The sequence below is a fragment of the Chrysochloris asiatica genome, unplaced genomic scaffold (genome assembly GCF_000296735.1).
Source record: "Chrysochloris asiatica unplaced genomic scaffold, ChrAsi1.0 scaffold00021, whole genome shotgun sequence".
Taxonomy (NCBI): domain Eukaryota; kingdom Metazoa; phylum Chordata; class Mammalia; order Afrosoricida; family Chrysochloridae; genus Chrysochloris; species Chrysochloris asiatica.
The window spans coordinates 10,129,887-10,138,048 of record NW_006408539.1 but is presented as its reverse complement, the minus strand read 5'-3'; positions in this window follow the sequence as shown (position 1 = coordinate 10,138,048).

The window sequence follows — 8,162 nt, the reverse complement described above, 5'->3', positions numbered from 1 at the left end:
GCCTTTTTTTTTAAAAAAGTTTTTATTGTGAATTGAGTGATAGTTTACATGGGCGAACATGGGTTTTACACTCATTGTTTCACTGTAATAATTACAATCTCCTCTGTGCATCATCATTCAACAGTATTTGCTTCTATTCCCTCTGGCTTTTTTTGGAAGGGGTTGTACACAAAAACACTCAGGAATATATAATCATTTCAACAACCAAAGGGCACATTCTGCAAGCCTGTCTCCTGGTCACCAGCACACAGCCTTTCTCTTTCAATGAATCTAGAGTCCTCAACTCTCTCTCCATGTCCTCATCTCTGCCTCCATCTCTGGTGTTGCTTCTCTGAATAGGGTCACACATTCTGTTTGTGCTCCTTTCCCTTGATGGTCCTAGGGTCCTCTATTCTAGACTGTAAGTTTAGCTACTTCCCACTTTTTGTTACGAAATTTCTACCATTACAATTGTGACAGTTCCAAATAGTCATGATAACAATTACTCACTATTGAAGCATAAGAATCTTAGCCTCATCTCCTTTCACCAGATCTGTCTAGATAAGCTGGAAACTATTCTAGGGATTCTACCTTCCCCAATACACTCTGAAACTAAACTCCTTCTCAATGACTTGTAAGCTAGTCACTTTGTGCCTTTATAGTCCCTATATTTTAGGTAGCCAATGTCTAAGTTGCCCGTCCCTATTAACCCTGTATACAGAGGGGATAGGATTGGTAATAGATATGAAGACTCTTTCCTTATTAGTTGGAATTTTGAGCTACTACATTCATAAGTATAGGTCAAATTCATCAAATTGTAGCTATTTGCACTTGTTCCCTTTATTAAAAAAAAAATTTTTTTTTTTATCTTCCTCTAGTCAAGTTCTGATTATCAAGCTATCAAAGCCACGTCAAATGAGTATGACCCCCAAGTCTGGGCATTCTTGCATAGCATTTCCTTTTCAATTGTTGTAATATACAGAGAGGTCCTGGTGTGGAGCTGTGGGATAATGCACTGGACCACAAAGTCGATTTGAACCATAAGGTTACCGGTTCAAGCTCACCAGTTGCTCCTTGGAAACCCTATACAGGGTCGCTGTGGGTCAGAACCGACTCTAGGGTACTCAACAACAAAAACAACAATATACAGAAGCAGGTTGCCAGATCTTTCTGCCACTGCACACTGGGTGGATTTGAATGGACAACATTTTGGCTATGCAGCTGAGTGCAAACTGTTTGCACCACCTGGGGACCTGGAACCCAGACCCTAGACTCTCACAGTTATAAACAGGCACCTCTTGCTGAGACTGTCTATGTTCTGTTCACAGAAAGGGATAGTAGATAGGCTGATAGGTAGTGAGTTAAATCAGTGATTCAAACCTACCAGCCCCTCCACGGGAGAAAGATGAGGTTGTCTGTTCTCGTAAAGATTTATGGTCTAGGAAACTCAGAGGAACATTTCTGCACTGTCCTGTAGGGTTGCTCTGAGTTAGAATTACCCTGATAGCAGCGGGTTTGGTTTGGTTCACAGGACATTCTCAAAGAGATGGAAGAGGTCACTGGGCTTCCTAATGTTGAAAAACTCAGTCTCGGGAGGACTGGAGAAATACTTGAGCTACATCATGTTTTATATTATGATCTACGTGTTCCATCTCACCTCACGTCCACAATGATGCTGTATATTTTCACTCCTTTAGGGAAACAGCAACAACACAACAATGGAAGCAAAATAACTTGTCAAGATCATAGCAGTGTATGGGATTTTAATATAAGAAGGAATGACTCTAACGAACTTGACCTATACTCATGGAAATAGTAGATCAAAATGCCAACAGAGAGGGAAGGAATCTTCACATCAAGTATCAATGCGATCCGCTCTCTACACAGGGTAGGTAGGGACAGGCAACTTAGACATTGGCTGCCTAAAAGGAGGGGGCGATAAAGGCACAAAGTCACTGGCTTACATTGTTTCAAGAGGAAGTTTAGTTTAAGAGTGGGTGGGGGAAGATACTGAATAGTCTCCACTGAATAGTTTTCATCTCATCTAGAAGGGTCTGGTGAAAAGAGATGGGGATAATATTCTTATGATTCAATAGTGAGTAATTACTATCATGACTAATTGTGACTCTCACAACTGTAAAGGTAGAAGTTTTGTAACAAAAACGGGGGAGCAGTTAGTCTTAGAGTCCAGAAACAGAGAACCCTAGGACCATCAAGGGAGAAGAGCACAAGCAGAATGTGGGGCCCTATCCAGAGAAGCAGTGACGGCAGGCTTGCAAAATGTGCCCTTTGGTTGTTTAAATTATTATATGTTCCTGAGTGTTTGAGGGTTTGAAAAAAAGGAGCTAAAATGAATAGAGAAAAAGACTGTTAACTGATGGTATATGTAGGGAGTTATAATCATTGTAATGAAACAAAGTATATGATTTGTTGAATGTAAAGCTGATGATCTGCCCTGTGAACTCAATTCACAATGAAAAGTTTTTTTTTTTTTTTTTTTTTTAAAAAAAAAGAAGGAATGACTCTAAAGCTACTCTTTCCATCAAATCTCATGGCTGATCATGGCCAGAAACTTAGGCTCCGTACCCTGGGGCATAAACGATGCTTCTTCAGAGTCAATGTTTCTCACTTAAAACAGAGTCCAGGACATGCCAAGCCTTGGCTTCTATACGCATGTCTTCATATGGCAAGCCTTTTACAAGGATGTTTCAACACAAGAAAAGCAGCTTTTAAATGGGTGAGAGGATGATGTAAACATGTGAAGGCTCTGTGTACCTTTGTTTCAAAGTCCTGTTTTGTCCTGTAGTTTTTGCAGTTTTATGTACAAAAAAAAGTCTAAGTCTTGTTGGACATGAAGTAGAAAGAAAGAAGTGCTGATTTGGGTGTCTACATCTGCTTTGAAAAGGGCCGTGTCAAAGGGAGCTTTTCTGCAAATGGGTGGAGAATATCCAAAGAGTTGCAAGCAGATCAGGAATGTAATTAGCACCTTCTCCCTACTGGCAACTGACTAGAATAGAAGGAGTCAGAGCTGGCTCCAAGGCAAGAGGGTGGTAACTGATCTACCCCAGAGTATCTCTGATACTTACATACCATCTGACACTTTGCTTATTTCCTACTTAGGAGTTGCCCACCTTTTTATTCTGGCTATAATATAAATTGCTCATTAGAAAACAACAATAACAAAAAAACCCTCAATCATTACATATGTTATTTCTTTGACAAAGAATTACATTTCTTGCATTTTTACCAAAAGTGAGTAGAAAGCACATCTTTGATTATCTGATTACAGAAAACCTCCCCAATGAACCTTCACCACACCAAATAGTGTCACATGGGGGCAGGTGTTACTTGAAGAGTTTGTGGAATAATGAATATCTTCATTTCTTGGAGAACTGGCATAACATATATTATTATATAAGTTGTTGTTACCCATAGTGACCCTGTACAGGGTTTCTAAGGAGCAGCTGGTGAGCTTGAACTGTCTACCTTTTGCTTCAAACCGACCTTGCGTTATACTGCATTAACTCACAGCACCATACCATGAGGGTAGACCTTGTGGGGTGGCCTCTGAATTTGACTGTTGGTTTTGGCTCAGATTTTGGGCAGTCCTTCTTCATCTACCTAGGACATTAAAGCTTTTCTAATCCCGAAGCATCAGCAACCCCTAGCCTCCTCTCCCTGAAGTCTCTCAACCTGTTGTTTGCCTTACCATTCTCTGGAAACTGTAGGATTGATAACTAAACGGAGACCTAAAACATTAAACATATTTTGTGTCTTTAGAGCAGCATTCTTCGACTCTTTAAGTTTGTGCTATGTCTTTAGCAATTTTAATTTACAAGAACTTGGATATCGCATCTCTTGTAGATCTGGAGCAAGACCAACTGTGAACCAGCATGCATTGCAAATGGCATCAGGACATTAGACAGTGGCTGTGAGGCCTTATCAAAGGGCACACTGTCTTTGTGAGGCCGGTGTGGTTGGTGTGGAAAGAGATGCTGGTTCCATGGAGGCCTTCACAGCTGAGAATCACTATCTTTAGGTCCATCTTTGGGGGAGGAAAAAGCTGACAAGCATATAAACCTTACATTTTTATAGCACTTCAATCTTTTTACAAAGTACTTTTACATCTATTATCCCCTCTTGACTTGTGAAGGAAATCTGTGACTTGGGCACAGCAAGTGCTTGTATTCTGAGTCACAGATAAGACACACAGATCACCCAGTGAGGCAGACGGTGACAGAGACTAAGCAGCCTTGTCCCATGTGGAGACTGAAAAGACTCTCCTGCTACCACTCTACCCAAATCATTTTTCTGAAAGCAATATTTCCTGATGTTTCCTGCACATTGGAGTCACCAGAGCAACTTAAAAACAATACAAATGCTCAGGATCTCAGATCAACTGAATCAGGATGTGGGGTGTAGCTTTATAGCTCCTCAGATAACTGCCATGCCAAACAAGGATCAAAAACCCTTGCCCGAAGCTCGCCACAGGCAAGCTTTGTGTCAAATTCAGTGACTTTGCCTTTGCTACTACTTGGGATCATTTGACACTCAGTTCCTCTTTTGGCTTTCATGGTATGACACTCTCTTGGTTCCTTGTTCTTAGATGGTACCTTCCCTGCCTGATTTTCATGTTCACTGTCTTTGTTCTGTCTTCCCAGGTTACATGCCGCCATTATTGGCGGGACAGCGTTGAGCATAGCTGCCTCCCACATTACTTGACTTCAGCTTTACTCTTCTCTCTGGAGTCAGACTGTGAGGAAGGCTGGTGTAGGGGATTGTGCTTAGAAGCCCTCGTTTTCAAGGGTTTGAGTATTAGAACCCAAGCCTCATAGAGGCCGAAGCTTTGTCCTGATCTCTGCCATAGCTCTAGAACCGAGGACCATGTCAGACGCATGCTCAGTTACTCACTAAGGAATTTCATCAATGTGTGAACCTCACATCTCTGTCTACAGTCCTGACCTACACTCCAGTCCTGCTCTTCTCCGCCCATCTCTTGGATGCATTGGCATCTTCTGAAACTAACCCTGTTGACCAGTGAGTCCATCAACTTCCTCCCTCCTACCAAATAGCCCCTTTACACGATTTCCAACCACTTCACTGCTCCCAGTAGCTTTATCTTTCCAATCCAACAACTCACCAGAATAGTAGGAACTGTGCTTCATAAAAGGAGCTCTGGTAACGTAGTGGTTACAAATCAGGCTGCTGCTAACCTTAAGGTTGGCAGTTCTAAACTACCAGCTGTTCTGTGGGAACAAGATGAGGCTTTCTGCTCCCATAAAAATTTGCAGCCTCAGAATCCATATGCAGGGTCACTATGAGTCGGAACCAACTCCATGGTACTTAACAACAACAACAAAGTGGATAAAGTCAGCAGTGTGAACCCGTCAGCCAGTCCATAGGAGAAAGAGACTGTCTGTTCCGGTAAAGATCTACAGCTTCAGAAACTCTGTACTAGGTCCTATAGGAGTGTGAGCAGTTGGAATTCGCTTGAAGGCAGTGTGTTTGTTTCATCTACTTTTTTTTGGTGCTTCATTAGAATCAGAGAAAGGCTACTATTATTGTTATTATCATTATTGTTGTTCCTATTTAAGGAGCTCTGGTAGTGTAGTGGTTACGAATTGGGCTGCTAACCTCAGGGTCAGTGTTTGAAACTACCAGCTGTTCCGCAGGAGAAAAATGAGGCTTTTTGCTCCCATAAAGATTTACAGCCTTAGAAATGCTTACTGGGTTACTATGAGTGGGAACCGATTCCACAGCACATACCAACAACAACAACATTGTTCCTATTTACACACACAAAAATACTCGGATAATTTAAAGTACTGTGGCTCCCTATGGCAAAGCCAGGATTGCAGCTTAAAGCCTTGGGCTCCTGGCTCAGTACTTCCTGCTATCATTCCAGCATCTCCCCACTTGGCAGAGTTGGCTTCATCCTCACAAGCTCCTCCCACTAATGACTGATGCTTCGCCATAGGGGATCCTTGTTCAGAGTCCCCAAGTTTTTACATCCTGTGACTGTTTGTCATCTTTCATTTGCATCACCTACAGCAGCCCTTTAACACCCCTGGGAACTCAGAGCCCAAGAGCCAAGCCAGGTCCTGATGAGCTTCCAAGGTGGGACAGTAATTACCAGCCAGGAGTATCCTGTCAGCAGGACACAGTGTTCTGTCACCACACCTGCTGCCCTGGTGGGCTGTCTTCCAGGGACAGCTCTTCTCTGGGCACGTGCCCAGAGCAACCCTTGGCAGGCAGAGGCTTCCTGTTCTCAGACAAGGAGCTGTTTGCAGGGGGTTCATGCCAGATGAAGACAACCCAGGGCTTCAGAGAACTCTGTGATATTAGAGAGAGTGGTGGCTGTTTAAAGGTGAAGAAAATTTAGAAAAAGTGACTTAGGAAAAACCGGAAGCAATATGTATTGTGTTTCCTAGGCTACATGCTTTCTAGGTGTTTTCTGACTTTATTCTGACAACTTGATGAAAGCCGTGTAGCTGTCATGGGTCAATCCACCTACATTTCCTGGACCCCTAGCCTTTTTGGCTCCCTCCTTCTCTCTCCCCCAACCTCTACACCAACTTCTTCATTCACACTCTTTCCTAATGCTGTCACTGAGAAAACTAGAAACCTGGCCCAGACGTGGAGTGTGGGTAACACGGTTAGGTGTCCTTGGGGAAACCCAATCTCACCCGGTGCGGTTTCCACCTCACCTTTCGGAAGCAACTCTAGTCTGCCAGTGTCCTTTGTCCTAGGAGAAGTTTCCACTCCACTGTCTCAGCCCTAGGGCCTTCTCCAGGGGAGGCAAGAGCACTTTTTGAATGGGGTCAGGTCAGCTTGTTGGGGGTCAAATCCAAAGGTTGTGTGCTAGGGTGGTACAGAAGCACTGAAAGTTAGAGCAGAAAAAAAGAAAGAAAAGCAGTTGTCATTGAGCCGACTCTGACGCTGTATGTGTCAGAGGAGAACTGTATTCCATAGAGTCTCCCATGGCTGATTTTTCAGAAATGGATTGCCAGGTTTCCCTTGCACGGCAACTCTGAGTGGACTCACAAAGACCTCCAATCTCTCAGTTAGCTGCTAAGTGCACTAAGCATTTGTACCACCCAGGGCGTTCTAGAGCAGAGAAAAGTGGAGTACATTCTGACTGGTAGCACCCTATAGGCACAGTACAATGACTCCCTAGGGCTTCGGAGACTGTCTGTCAGCCTTTATGGGAGCAGACAGCCTCATCTTTCTCTCCTGAAGCAGTTGCTGGGTTTTCATCATCGACCTTGTGGTTAGCAACTCAATGCTTAACCCACGATGCCACATGATAAATCCTCTACCTAACTTCTTGGTTACCAAGGAGAATCTTGGAGCCTGGTAAGTGGCAGGCGTTGATTCAAAGTAATGTTTCCACTTTCCATTCCTCTAATGCCTTTTGTTTGAGGGGAACTGAGAGGTCCAGCTATTCTCACAAGGTCAAACCTTTCTGCAGGGATCAGAATTTCCCAGGACAGACTTTGCTAAGAATGTATCCCACCAAAACAGTGGTTCATACAAAACTGTGTGCACAGGGTTTTTATTACGACATTATTTAGAATAGTAAAATACAAGGACAAGTCAAAAGGCAGACTGGTTAAATACATTCTAGAACATGCATCCAGTGTAGTAATATGTGTTATAAAAACATTTTTTGGAGACTATGCATTGACTTTTTTTTTTTTTTTTTTAATTCTGCTGTGGGGTGGTAGGATAAGCCATGAACTGTCAACCACTGGGTCAGCAGTTCAAACTTACAAGTTACTCCCTGGGTGTTAGAGGGATGTTGCAGGTGATACAAGTGAGGGCTCACAAACAGTCGCAGGATGTGAAGACTTAGGGATTCTGAACAGGGATCCCCTGTGGCGAAGCATCAGTCATTAGTGGGAGGAGCTTGTAAGGCTGAAGACAACTCATCAAAGTGGGAGATGCTGGGGTGATAGGAGCCGATTTGATGGCACATGCACTGGCTTTAAGTGTCAGTCAATGGACAATACCAGACTGTGATTAGTTTTTATATTTTATTATCCACATTTCTATTATTTTTTAAAGCTTTCTACCATGAACATTATTGAAAGATTCACTGGGCAAATTATTGAATGATGCAGAATGCATCAAGAAAAGATGGAAGGAATACACAGAGTCATTGTACCAAAAGGAAATGGTTA